Here is a 13244-nt window from a genome sequence, read left to right on the forward strand (position 1 = left end):
ATTGTCTCAAGTATTGGGAAGAGCTGAGAAGGGTGATAGATGGAGGTGACATAGAAGATGATGTAGAGGCTGGGGAAAATGGAGAGTGGTCCTGTGGGATTTTGCATGGAGTGCGTGCAAGGGACTTTTGATATGTGACTTGATTCTCTAGAAATATCAACATTTTCTAAGTGAAGTGTACATAAGTCATAAGCACACATTGTACCTGCATATTTAATCTGATTAATTGGGGAAAGACTGTTTTCCATCTTGTGAAAATTTTGCAGATTTTTTTTTAATGTTTTGAATTAACATCTCCCCACAGGCAGGGTTATTCTTTTTGAGAAACAATAAGCTATAGTAAACCCCTACAAAAAATCAGACATCTGTTCATCTTCTTCTTTCATCCCCTCTAACCAATGGCTACTGATTGTTCTGGAACAAGTATTTCTCTCTCTCTATACATCCCTCACCCTCTCCCACTGCCTTTCCTTCATATATATGAATATCTTTTTTAAATAGAAATTTCATGTTGAACCTGAGATAATTTTTCTGATGAAAACTTTTAAAAAATGCAATGCTTCTTTACAAAAAGTTATGTATTTAGAAGACAGCAGTCAGATTTTTCAGCAGAAAAAAGTGTTTTGCAAAGAATGTTTAAAATTTCCTTAAGCAAATTAGAGGGATATCCTGACTGCTTGTTTCACTTGAAAGTTCAGGATTTCACAGTTATTCATATCTGTTGACAAAGTACATTCAGGAGGAAAGATGTTAGAGAGTTTCAGCCTTACAGTTTAAGTCAGAAAAGCATCTGGCAGAGCAAACACTTGTGCGCATTTAGGTTCAGCCTTGCCTATGTGTCCAGGCCCTGTGGGCTCTCAGAGCCCTGACTGTCCCCAACCCTGTGCCCTGGGATCTACCTTCACCCCAGCCATGTCCCAGGACCTGATTTCAGCTCCCTGCCCCAGTGATGCCACAGCTGCGCTGGTCCCACAGCCCTGCCCTGCCCAGCCATGGTCCCTGCTGAGCTGGGCCCACCCATGAGCCCATGCCCTGGCCTGGCATCTGCCCATCCCTGTCCCCACTACTCTGCCCAGCCATCACAGGGATGTGTTAGACCCCATTTCCTCTCATCAGGACTGATCCTGACCCCCACCCTCAGGGTACACCTCTAAATAGATATTCAACTCAATATCAGAGTTCGTAGCAGATCTGCATCTCCTACAAGCATTTGCCATTATAGGAATTGCTGTTTTTCCATCATCTAATTATTTTTTTTCTCTTGAAAGATTGGAACCCATATAACTTGAAGTTTGGTCAGATTGTGTAGAAGTAAATATATTAAAGAGAGCGTACTGTAATGGCTCTTCTAACTAAAATGCAGCATCTACTTGAAATTGGAAGTTATTCTCTTTTATTCAAGCTTGGAATTTGGGATTTTTATTGCTCAGGTTCACTGAGAGAATAGACTTCAACTTGTCTGTCTGAGCTGAATTTTGCAAGGATTTGTAAAATGTGCATGAAGGAACATGAATGTGAGATCTGAAGAACTAGTTGTTATGGTTGTTAGCAAATAGTTACTCTGTGTAATCAGACTTCCCTTGGTCAAATATTGAGAACTTCTTTAGGCAATGCGATTGTGGAGGAGGAGGGATCCTGCTTAAACTGTGTCCTCCCTCCTGACAGAGAGGAAATATAAAAAAATCTAAAACACATATATCTCCTTTACTGACCAGTGAGCTCCTGCACAAGCCTGTGTTCCATGCAACCAGGCTCTTACATCTCAGTCGTCTTCTACTTCTGATCTTTCTCAGCAAAGTTCTTACATTTTTTCTATCACTACCATAGGTAAACTCTACCTCCACCGTGCAGTTGTGTCTACACCTCCAGTAGAAGAAATATAGACATCTGCCTTCTCTTCAGCACGCATGTGAGCGCACGCAGGCGTACACACGCAGACACACATTATCTCTACAAACTCACAACATTTAGAATAGTCCCACAATATACATAATTCTTCTGAACCCTCAACTAATGTGTTTAAATATTTAGCCTTATGGGTGTATTTGTTGATTGGTATTTTTCTTAAAGCTGTTTGTCAGCTGGCAGCAAAGGACAGGGGAAGGAAGAATTCCAGTCAAAAAACACAGTCTCTGTCTTTCATTTGTGTTTTACTCAAAAAGCAGTCAAGACAAATGTTCTTTCCTGGTAAAAGTGAACTTCTAAGTAAACTCTTGAGATTTTATTTCTGTAGGGAGCTATTTACTGCAAAACCTGTTTTGTTAATAACAAGACAGTAGTCCTCTAAAAGTATCTATCATCTCAAATGCTACAGACATTTGTAAGAATACTTCTTTAAAAATGGCAGGAAGGAGTTTGTTAGATTGTGTCGCTTTAACAGCCAGCTAACATCACAAAAGGACTGTTTAAATGCACAGAAAGATACAAATTCCAGTGATGAGTAGCCCTCACAAGAAAAGATTCCATAATCTGGAGAAATACACGTGCTTTTTCGCCTCCTTCAGCTGGAGTGCTTGCCTGCCCAAATAGACTTTTGAAGTGAGGGCTATCAGTATGTTGAAGAGACAAAAGATTAGGTCATTTCATAATTTCCATACTCAGTTAAGCTCAATTTTAATGGGACTAATTCTGATATAATTGTCACTGAAAGGAGACAATCTGGCAAAGAGACGGAGGTGTCCAAACTATTTAAGAGTGAAGCCCAGAAGTTCTTTCACAAGCTTCACAGTGTCTTTCAGAGTATTCATCTGCTAATATTGTGAAAGCACCTCAGAAGATTAAATGTGCAAACTATCATGATTGCTGTTGTTTACTAGTTCCAAAGATGTACCTGCAGAGACTTGTTTTCTACGCACGAACATTAGCTTGAACTTGACTTGAATGTGGGAGTTTTTACAAATTATATGTTCAAATTCTCCCCGGTAGAAATAAAATTTCTTCTAAGAAACATTTTCCTAATTGTTAAGTTAATAAGCTACCATTCTGTATATACTATGTAAGCCCTAGACTTGGAAGACCATTATTAATATTGTGGAGTTCGTTTCCAAAAACTGAGTGCACCACCTGTTTGCTGTGCTGCAGTGCCTCAGTGTTCACCGGTTCAAGTCTGACAGGCACATTTGGTACTGTGAACTCTGTATCTATGGCAGATTTCTTTCAGACTTATAAAACAAGAGGAATGATGGACTTAGTCTTCATTTCATTACCACTTAAGTTCTTCATGTGGATGACAAAGTAAATCACTTGAATGAAATAGAATCAGCAGGAATGTATGATGTACAACACTCCCTTGCTATATAACACCTTTTACCAAACAGAGAATAAGGAAATCTTTTTGAAAACACTCTGAACTTAGCACTTTAATTTTAAAGTTTACAGTGCAAAATGACACAGAAAACATCTAGCGAAAATTATTCCAATTTATACACTTGTTACCTTCACTGAATTTGAACTATGGTGAATACAAGTTTAAGGAAAAATTGCTAACATTCATGTTTGTACATAGGAGGGCAGGCAAAAGTGGTTTGTGAACTGGTCGTCGTGGTGGAGTGAGTGGCTGTGGACTTTGGGAATGTCAGTCTGAACTAAACTGCAACATTTCTGGTATGCATTTTAATAAACATAAAAATAACAAGCAAATAGGATAGAAAAGTTACTCTGAGTCAACTGAATTCTTTCTGTGAAGAGAAAGTGCTACTTGGGAGCTGAACAGGCAAAAATTATGCTCTGTTCTTGTTTGGGAGTGCAATACAGAAGACCCAGAACAGAAGCAATGTACATTTAACATTACAAAATCTGGACAAAATGTACTGGAGAGAGGCAAAGTGTATGTAAAGGGAACCAGTGTAAGAATCATAATGTTAGGATATAAAAGCTGGTGAGAGGATGTTTTAGGGATCAATCTTCAGGAAAGCTCTCCAGACAAGTTTGCTCTAGACATTGTGGATTACCTGTATTTCATGCAAAAATTTCATGCTTGCTTTCTTGAGTTTTGTTCTTGGTTGTGACATAAACACTGCTTTCCTTTTGGAAGCAATCCTCCTGGTCCTCAGATGTATATGTGCTGCGTGAGGACATTTGATACTCTGGTATTAGACAGCATGCTTTCTCAGAACCTACCTAAAATCTTGAGGAGCTCAAGCCATGGATAATTGCTTAATGTGCTGGAGTCCTTGCTGGGAAGATGTTTTCCAGGTTTCCAGCTCTTGATATGGTGGATGGTTGTCTACCTCTGATAACTCAGTAAATGTTCTAATTGCCAGAACACATACCATGAAAGGTGGACATGCAGTACACAAAATCATGCCTCCAGGAGAGAAACAACAAGAAATGTGACTCTGTAGGCCTATAGTTAAGTGAGCTTGGTGTGAAGCTAGGTGGGATGCTACAAAGTCCTAAATTTCTTTTCCCCAAATCTTTATGTATTCAGTATCGAGCAGTGTTTGCCCATTAAAAAACTAATTTCCCCTCTCCTTCAAAATGTGGACAATGTTCCTTCCATATACCTGGGATGCTCTGTGCCTTTGGACTTCACATGTTCATGTTTTATTTTAAACGTGTGATTTTTTTTTTCCTGTCCTTTGACTGAAAAAATTATTTTCAGCAGAGCCCGTAATGCGGCACACCAAGTAGTCTGAAAAAACACTTCAAACCTACAGAAGCATTGGATTAACTTTAAAATGCAAGAATTTAATTAATTTCACATAAAAGAACAACCCAGTCATTACACTGCTGCATCTTTTCTTTATCTTGATAAGTGAGATTATGTATTATTCCTGACTCTTCAGTTCTGCAGGTTTTGTTTAGATAAAACATAGCTGCTAAGTCACAATGACTTCTAAGAAAGCATATGGATTTAGTAAATGTAGGCAGTGTTAAAAGACTAAGGATTAAGCAGTCTATCTCAGTAAAACATTAAATGTTGGGAGACTTACTCTGTTGGTAACTCCAGTCTCAATAAAAAACCTGATAATCCAAAAATTGTCCCCCCAAAATGATAATCTGTATTTCTGAGCTATTACTTCAGGTGGTCAGGAAAACGTCATTGCAGCAACTGTCTTAGGTCATTTTGCAAAGAAATTTTCCAGTTTGTGAATGTTGAAATGCTAATAAATAAGTAAATACAAGGGGCATCTGATGAAGAAATCTTTTGGGAGATTCTGCTGCATACTGTACAGGTGTTCATTTTGTGGAGCTTAGTATGACATTAAATACACGATCAGAGACACATATCTGAGTTTCTTGCCCAAGACCATGCCTGGGACCATGTCCTCAGACTTGTGTGGTGTCCTGCACAGAAATTCTGCACAGGAAATTCTGTGGAAAATATTGAATTTCTTGATTGTGGCATTCAACACAACTCGGAGAAGTGTGGGTCATTCTGTTGGTCTGAACGATTATGAAATTCTACTTTTGTATTTACCCTAGATACCTTGGGGAAAAAAAAGGCTATAAACAAACAGTTCACAGAATCACAGAATCACAGAATAGTAGGGGTTGGAAGGGACCTCTGTGGGTCATCTAGTCCAACCCCCCTGCCGAAGCAGGGTCACCTACAGCAGGCTGCACAGGACCGTGTCCAGGCGGGTCTTGAATATCTCCAGAGAAGGAGACTCCACAACCTCCCTGGGCAGCCTGTTCCAGTGCTCCATCACCCTCAGAGGGAAGAAGTTCTTCCTCATGTTCAGACGGAACTTCCTGTGCCTCAGTTTGTGCCCATTGCCCCTTGTCCTGTCACTGGGCACCACTGAAAAGAGTCTGGCCCCGTCCTCCTAACACCCACCCTTCAGATATTTGTAGGCATTTATAAGGTCCCCTTGCAGCCTTCTCTTCTTCAGGCTGAACAAGCCCAGTTCCCTCAACCTCTCCTCGTAGTGGAGATGCTCCAGTCCCCTCACCATCCTCATAGCCCTCCGCTGGACTCTCTCCAGTAGCTCTTCATCTTTCTTGAACTGGGGAGCCCAGAACTGGACACAGTACTCCAGATGAGGCCTCACCAGGGCAGTGTAGAGGGGAAGGAGAACCTCCCTCGTCCTGCTGGCCACACTCCTCCTAATGCACCCCAGGATCCCATTGGCTTTCTTGGCAGCCAGGGCACACTGCTGGCTCATGGTTAACCTGTCGTCCACCAGGACACCCAGGTCCCTCTCCATAGAGCTGCTCTCCAGCAGGTCCACCCCAAGCCTGTACTGGTGCATGAGGTTGTTCCTCCCCAGGTGCAGGACCCTGCATTTGCCTTTGTTGAACCTCATCAGGTTCCTCTCTGCCCAGCTTTCCAGCCTATCCAGGTCACGCTGAATGGCAGCACAGCCTTCCGGTGTATCTACCACACCTCCCAGTTTGGTGTCGTCAGCAAACTTGCTGAGGGTACATTCTAACTCTTCATCCAGGTCGTTGATGAAGAAGTTAAACGAGACTGGGCCCAGTACTGATTCCTGGGGGACACCACTTGTCACCAGCCTCCAACTAGACTCAGCGCCGCTGATGACAACCCTCTGAGTTCTGCCATTCAGCCAGTTCTCTATCCACTTCACCGACCACTCATCCAGCCCACACTTCCTGAGCTTCCCTAGGAGGATATAATGGGAGACTGTGTCGAAAGCCTTGCTGAAGTCAAGGTAGACAATATCCACGGCTCTCCCTTTGTCTACCCAGCCAGTCATGTCATCGTAGAAAGCTATCGGATTGGTCAGGCATGATTTCCCCTTGGTGAATCCATGCTGACTACTCCTGATAACCTTCTTTTCTTCCACTTGCTTGATGATGGCCTCCAGGATAAGCTGCTCCATCACCTTTCCCGGGATGGAGGTGAGGCTGACCGGCCTGTAGTTCCCTGGGTCCTCCTTCTTGCCCTTTTTGAAGATTGGAGTGACATTGGCCTTTCTCCAGTCCTCGGGCACCTCTCCTGTCCTCCAGGACCTCTCAAAGATGATGGAGAGTGGCTCAGTAATGACATCCGCCAGCTCCCTCAGCACTCGTGGGTGCATTCCATCGGGGCCCATGGATTTGTGGACATCCAGATCACTTAAGCGATCCCTCACAGAGTCCTCCTCGACCAAGGGAAAGTCGTCCTCTTTGTAGGCTTCTTCTCTTACCTCCGGGGCCTGGGATTCCTGAGGGCCAGTCTTAGCACTGAAGACTGAAGCAAAGAAGGCATTCAGTAGCTCTGCCTTCTCTGTATCCTCCGTCTCCAGGACACCCGCCTCATTCAGCAGCGGCCCCACGTTGTCCCTAGCCTTCCTTTTGCTGCTGATGTAGTTGAAGAAGCCCTTCTTGTTGTTTTTGACATCCCTTGCCAGCTTCAATTCCAGATGAGCCTTGGCCTTCCTCGTCTCATCCCTGCATGCTCTCACCACGTTTCTGTACTCTTCCCAAGTGGCCTGCCCCTCTTTCGACATTCCATGGACCTTTCTCTTCCACCTGATCTCCGCTAGAAGCTCCTTGTTTAACCATGCAGGTCTCCTGCCTCCTTTGCTCGATTTCTTTCTCAGGGGGATGCACCTCTCCTGATCATGGAGGAAGTGATGTTTAAACAGCGACCAGCACTCATGGACCCCCCTGCCTTCGAGAGCCCTGGCCCACGGGATTCCTCCCAGTAGCTCCTTGAAGAGGGCAAAGTCAGCCCTCCTGAGGTCCAGGGTTTTGATCCTGCTTATCGCCCTGCTTCCTCCACGCAGGATCCTGAACTCAACCATTTCATGGTCACTGCATGTTCCTGGATGGGCTGTTTTTTTGTGACCTTAAAAACACTCCAGAGAGACAACTACATCATCAAGAAGCTGAGCTAATTAGAGTAAAGTGAGATTGCTCTGGCAAACAGTGGAGGCTACGGATTTTAAGTAAGCTTCTTGCTGCAAGAGGTTCCAGGAGACAGGATCACTTTGTATTTATCCTTTCTGATCATGTATTTCTAAAAAATGAAAAAATAAAAATTGCAGGACAACACCAGCCGAGTCTCCTGGAATGACAGAAGAAAGTTGTATGGAAAAGGACTTCACAAAACAAATTTAGTTTAGTTTTAGTTTCGACAAACTACATCAAATGTGTGTGATATGTGCTGTTACAGGAATACATTGAGTTGCATTGGGTACCTTTCATTAGTTTTTATGAGACTGATTGTTCAACAGTGTTGAAAGCCATTTTATCATTAAGAAAATGAAAAATTTAGGAATAAACTTTTCTTATGCTGGGGTCAAAGTGTAGTTCAGTTTGAATATCTGGCAGAACTGACACTAGATACAGTCCTTAAAGAAGTGGCAGTGCATGAGGATCACTTATTCACACATATAGTGAAGTTATGCGTATATCCAGTGCTCTGGGCTAGTGCCATAGGGACACTTTGTCGATATTGTTACAGTAAATGTTGACAAGAAATGACAGATTTTCCTCTTGGGGCTCCCATAAGAAGCTGACGTGTAATCATTATTGAGACTTCATTTCTTTCCTTCTCTTAGCAGACAGGAACTTCGAGTTCAAAGCTGGAAAGGAATCTGAAGTCCATCTGAGAGCAGGAGGCCTGTGTGTAACTTTCAGAATGTTACTTGAATCTGTCTTCCACCTGGAAGATGGTGCTAATTGTCTTTGTTACATTCCAATGCATTTATCAGTGATTATGTGTCCCTTCTGCATTGTTATAACAGACAAATACATTCAAATGTAGGGGTTAGCCTCAGGGAAGATGATCCCAGGACTGAATTTTGTAGAGGCAGGGGGAATGAAGTTCTTAAACATGAACAGAGTAAGTGACTCACCAGAAGACTTGCCTGAGAAGAAAACTGACAGTATGACAAGTAAAAGAGGACTCATTTGGGTAGGCAAAAAGAGAAAGAAGGTGATGGTTGGACAGACAGGAAACTCTGCCAAAGAATAGTTTGGAGCAGGTGATCTATTAACTGGGAAGGACTGTGACAAGAGGGTGATGTCTCAGTGGGGAGTGGTTGCCATGGCATGGCACACTGGATATGCAGTTTCAGTGGGGGATTTATCATCTCTTCAGTAGTGAAAACTCAGGCTGTGACAAACTATGTGGAGGAATCCTAAAGGATGTAACAAAATCAGGATGACATGGTAAGAAGACATGATAGAAATGTGGGGAGTTGGATGTGTAATAGAGATTTAACATAAATATGCCAATATTTAAATGAAATATGGCAATATTTGGCTGCCAGGAAAAGTTTGACTGCATGGAATGGTTATCTACCATGTCTTTCCTTCATTAGTATGAATGATAAAGCTCTTGATTTCCATGAGGAGACAGGTGGTCAAAAGATTTTTCCCAGAAAACTTCTTCTCAAGTTGTATAACTTTCCTGAGCCCAGCACAGCCCCACAATTGCCCCCTGATCTCAGATCTGTAATCGCATTATGAAAATCTTTATTATTCCGACAGAACAACAGCTTTGTTTGCTTTCAATCATATGAGACAGTAGTTAGCATGGATGGCTAAAATAATATGCAAGGCAAGGAACATAGCTGCAGCAGGAGAGGAATAAGCTAGACACCAAGTTGGAGACAATTCATTTCTAGAATCTATGGTGTGTATTTCAACTCAGGACAGTTTGTCTGGGGTACAAAAAAGTTAAATATTACTTAAAAGCTACTTTAGATATTCTTTCTTTATGCCTACATTCTGAAGGCAAGGTAAATTTTCACATATCTGTGCAGATACTTAAAACTTCTTGCTCAGCAAATTCCTCTGAATGTGCTGTACCCTGAGTCGCAACCCAAACATCACCTGCTGGTCTTGGACCTTTGACCAAATCAATCAAACAAAGACTTTTGTAGTTGTTTTTAGTTCAGCAAGAAGTCTAAGAGGAGAAAGGGCAAAAATGGAAAGCATCCTGGCATCAAGAAAAAGCATGTGCTGTTCTCCTTTAATTTCTCCTGCAGCTGTTTATGTTTTTAAAGGTGATTCCATCTTTCAATAATTCTTTACTGTGTAGAAGCATTTACCGTGTAGAACTGCCCAGAGTCTTGCTCTGTGGCATTTGTTTGGTGGAATTAAATAAATCACAATCTGTCCAGGAACAAGCAACAGATAATTTAACATGCAGGCATAGACTAATGTGTGATAAAAATATTAACATTTCCTTTAGAAAAGAATCTGCAGTAATGAACATGCTTCTACTTTGAAAGACTATGAGGGGTTAAAAAGACATCTATACAGTGAGTGAAAGCCTTTGAACAAACACCCATAAGCTATTTCCATAACAAGAATGCCTCAGTGTGCTCCATATACATTTTTTTAATATTTCAAGAAAATCTCTAAAATCTCGGTTTAACCTCCCAGCTGGTGTTTATCCCAGCATTTGCTCTTCTAAAGATGAGCAAGTATCATGCTTGATACCTGCTCTCGCTTGAAAACTGCTCTCAAAAACTATCCATGGGTTATCGATACTTTTTTTTCTTGGAGAACTTTGCGGACATTCTGCCTGAAAAAAAAACTGTTTTCTTTTTAACACTTTTGATGCATCACACTGCTTTAGAAAAGTATTGTCAGGTGAAGTATGTGTCATGTGATGCAACAAAATATAATGCAAAAAGAGCTACCATAGAAGCTTTTCTTGAGAAGTATAATGTAAATTTGATTTCAAATAGCCAATCTTTTCCTCCTTTTGACAGATAGCCCCTGAGATTCAGGTATTTCTCAGCACGTTCAATTAAGTAGGGTTAACACTGCTCATCATTAGCCTTCCTCTGTGCTGAGTTTTCGTTGTGAGCTTGTAAAGACTATCATTAGAAGAACCTTTCAAAAGAGGTTACATTTTTGGAAACACTTAATATTCATTTCTAGGTGGATTATTACTGCTGTTGTATCATTATCCAGCATAAAAAATCATACATCAGGTGTACTTTGCATCCTCAAACTGTTTAACTAAGATTACGCCTGTTGGAGATACACTGTGCATAATATTCTGTAACGTGTAATACAATCCAAGAAGCAAAAGACACAGGAGCTGAAACAACATATAACTTTTTGTATCTTTCCTGATTTTTCAATTTCAGTACACAGATCTGCTTCCGATGAACTTAATCACAGAATTCAGTTTTTAAAATATCACCTGAAGTAATGCATTTTTTATCATGCATGGAAAGAAAACTAATTTTCTTCTCTTTTTTTGCAGACTTTATTATTTCCAGTTAGTAGACTGAAATGATTGCTTCTGTCTCCTGGGTCTAATAAAGCAATTTGGCTCTTTAATGGGCCTTGTTAGAGTTGAAGACCAATGTCTTTCTGGTACTTTTTTTTGCATTATTGGTGCACTACCTGCTGAGTCATCAGCACAGAAACCAGAGGTTAATTTCACTTCTACTAAATGAAGCAGATAATCAGCCATCAGAGGATGACTCCTGTGCTGTAAATAAGTGCTGACAAGCTGAGGGACAGCACTGCATGTCACTCAGCCTTCTTCACACCATCTGTCCACAAATTAAGACAAAGTAAGGATATTAATTTGTTACGTTTTGAAAGCTGTACTGACAAACCCACATGGACATTTTTAAATGGCAATGAATAACTGAAACATTTTACTAATATTCCATAGAGTCATGGGTTATAGTTTTGCAAACTTCTTTTCCAACAATGAATGTGTGGAAAGTGTTTTGGCCAGATGTACAGCTAACGACTGCCAAAGCAGGTCCATTCCAAAGTATTATGCCACGGAGCATTTTTTACTCAGGTTGGAATTGGTATAGCACAAGAACCTGATGGCGCAAGAATCTGTTGGATTTCCCAGAGATGTTATATGGAGAATAAACTTTCAGCTAATGGGAAAGATATTACATGGTTTCAGGAGCCAGAAACATTTATGGGGAAAAAAAAAAAAAAAGAGAACACCAAAATAATGTATGGTGGAAAATAATTCCTGGAAATAACTGAGGTGAGAGCATGCCTTATCTATTTCACTAAATCCATGCAGCATGAAGGCAAAGCAGTGGTTCAACTGATATTACACTAAATTACAGCAACTTGCTGTGGAAGTGTGAATGGATGTATGAGCAAGAGAATTAGTTTTACAGATGCTTTATAATTATTCATAAAATGATATATCTATTCATACACAACTCTTATTTTCAAATAAAATAAAGTTCAGAGGGTTCAAAGGTCAAGTATATACTAATGATTCAAGTACAAAAATATCACAGAGTTATTCTAATAATCTCTAAACTAAGCACTATGAAAACAGTGAATCAGGAGTTGGAGTTGAATTGAAAAGAAACGAAGGCACAAAGCATTTTTCATTTTGCTCTGGAACAGTGCCACACAATAACTACAAGGCTATGATTAATGAGTAATAATGCTTTCATATCCAGATTAGGCTAAACAGTTTTTTAAAGACAGCGTTTTTAATTTTCCTTCTTCATTACAAGACAGATAAATTTGGGCATCTAAACAGAATTTAACAAGAAATATTTTCATATAATGGTTTTATAGGATGACTTTGAGGTTTCAGATAACAGGTCCATAATGATCAGCATAATGGGAGCTTGGACATCTAGTTTACGTACTGACACCTGAATTTATATACCATAGTCTACATCTGAATCCTACCCTTTTACAGCTCTCTTAGAATGGAGTAATGCCCTTCAGTGATGTGTGTCTCTACATTTACCCTACAGGGATCAAAGGTAACAGGCTTAAATTAAGGAGCTAATTTATCATTTGCTAAACTTAGATGAGATAGGAACCACCTACAGCTCAGAGAAGTACTTTCCAAGCATTTTTAATTGATGGTGATCAGATTTGCATTACAACAACAGGAAAGCCTGTCACTAAGTTGTATCCTCAGTGAAAAAAACGTGTAGAGAGTGAATGAAGTTGTTAGACTAGAGTTTTGGACCAGGTTGTTATGGAAGTTTGAAACTTTTATACTATTAATTGCAATTGTCTATTAAATTTCATGCTTAAAATCCTCCAGTAGCTATGTGCAGTGGTAAGGTGTAAGAGGTGAACACTGTTAAACCTTGTAGGATTCTTAAGCATTATGAGATGAAATATTAATTAAACAATTACTAATTAAATGACAAAGTTTTGGCAAATTAATCCACAGCATTGTTGCACAGTAAACAATCAGAGTAGAAATTATTCAAATAATTAAAAAAATGCACTCATATTAAAATTTTAAAAATACATGCAACTAGAAAAAAGACATAATTTATAAAACTGTATACATCAAGCTAAATCTAATCTCTAATTAAGTGGAAATACGTAGCTTTACAAGAGCTAACTTACCCCACATTTGGCTA

The sequence above is a fragment of the Opisthocomus hoazin genome, chromosome 8, assembly GCF_030867145.1.
Source record: "Opisthocomus hoazin isolate bOpiHoa1 chromosome 8, bOpiHoa1.hap1, whole genome shotgun sequence".
NCBI lineage: Eukaryota > Metazoa > Chordata > Aves > Opisthocomiformes > Opisthocomidae > Opisthocomus > Opisthocomus hoazin.